Genomic DNA, 1,856 nt, shown 5'->3' with positions numbered 1-1,856 from the left:
CGTTGTTTGTATTTGTTGCACTGGATTTGAGACATGCTGGTCTCCTAGTGCCATTTCAGAGCTCTGAAATAAACTTGGCTTGCTTTCTCCCCTCGGTGTCTTTATTGGTGCCAAGCACACTGGGCGACGGACCCTGTTTGCCAACTCGGGGCTTTTAGGCAGGCAACAGGCTCATTGCTTCAATCACACAGGCAGCTTTCAAAATCTCAGGCTATTTTATGATCTCAGAGTCTCTGCATGGTTTTGTGAAAGCCACATTAACTGACTGCTTTGCTTAAGGCTGCCTTGACATCTCTGTTTCTCAGGCTGTAGATGAGGGGGTTTACCAGGGGAGTAAGGACCGTGAAGCAAACAGAGAGCACTTTCTTCAGATCTCTGAGTGTATCATGTTTCGTCAGCATGTAGAAAATCATTATGGTGCCATAGAAAATTGTCACCACAGTGAGGTGAGAGGAGCAGGTGGAAAAGGCCTTTTGTCTCCCGGTGGTGGAAGGGATTCTCAGGGTACTGGCAAGGATAAACACATAGGACGTCAGGGTTAGTAGGAATGTAGGCAGGGTGAATACACAGGCTAGTATGAAAGCCACCAATATGCTCAGGTGTGTGTCACTGCAGGAGAGTTCCATCAGTGGGATGGGATCACAATAGAATTGGTCAATTTCATTCGGGCCACAGAATGTTAACTGTGATAGGAATAAGACAAAGATTGTAATAGCCTAACAACCATTTAACCATGACCCAGCATCCAACTGGAGGCAAAACCTGTTATTCATAAGAGTTGAATAGTGCAGGGGTTTACATATCGCTAAATACCGATCATAAGACATCGCTGCTAGGAGATAGCATTCTGTAGCTGCCAGAGCAGAAATGAAATACAGTTGTGAGAGGCAGCCACTGAATGAGATGGTTTTGTCCCCAGTCAGGAGACTGACCAGCATCCTGGGCAGGAGGGTGGAAGTGTAGCAGGTCTCCAAGCAGGACAAATTCCCCAGGAAGAAGAACATGGGGTTGTGAAGGTGCTGATCAGACATAACTAGTGCAATGATGAGTATGTTCCCGGCCACGGTTGCCATGTAGATCACTAGGAACATCAGGAAGAGAAGAATTTTCAGTTCAGGGAGTTCTCCGAATGCCAGGAGGATAAATTCTGTGACAGTTTGGTTTCTCCAGTATCTGTCTGCCATGGATTCAGTCTAGGAACAATAAAGAAAACTGTGCAATTAAATTGGAAGAACATAGAGATGAAAGGTAATCAAGTGTCCTGAATTAATTGCATAAATAGTCAGAAACTCCCCTCCCTCGCCTGGTTACCAGCTGAAATTTTAAGGCTAGATGTTGACTTCAGTCAAAGTGCAAGGAGTCTCAGGTCGACAACAGATCTTTTGCATCCATGTAGACCAGCCTCTGCCACATCAGAGCAATGACTAATATAACAGTCCATATCTCTGGTAGCCAAGTACTGATATGACAGATCAGACTCTTTCTTTATCTACTATTGTATCCCATCTAGTGACATACTGAAGCTTAACAATGATGCTTAAAGGTAGTATTTCACTTCTGGCAATTGCCAGAATCATGCCATGACTTAGGAATCAAAATCAATAAATACATCAGCTAAAGTGTTGAACTGAGATTTCCAGTGAAGTCTATTGTCCTTAGGCATCGATCAGAAGAATTAGAAAAAATGGAAATCAATCTGACAATGTTTCCTGGTATATTCAGCATTTCAGTGCGCGGTAGGATAAGGAATAGTTTCTTACACACACACACACACCCCGCCAGAAAGAGATCAGTTTATGCCATACATTATGAAGTGGAGTAAATTCTCCCTTCGTTCCTGTGGTGGTGATGGTGAC

The 1,856-nt window shown here is 43.9% G+C and overlaps 1 pseudogene; it reads right to left on the bottom strand.

Annotated features, from left to right (window-relative positions):
• Nucleotides 1-257: 257 nt before the first annotated feature.
• LOC112120966 lies at nt 258-1,184 on the bottom strand (annotated as a pseudogene).
• Nucleotides 1,185-1,856: the final 672 nt, after the last annotated feature.

The sequence above is a fragment of the Terrapene carolina genome, unplaced genomic scaffold (genome assembly GCF_002925995.2).
Source record: "Terrapene carolina triunguis isolate 2854851 unplaced genomic scaffold, T_m_triunguis-2.0 Scaffold21010, whole genome shotgun sequence".
Lineage (NCBI taxonomy): Eukaryota > Metazoa > Chordata > Testudines > Emydidae > Terrapene > Terrapene triunguis.
Note: the sequence above shows the minus strand (reverse complement) of the source record. Positions and strands in the feature narration are given on the sequence as shown.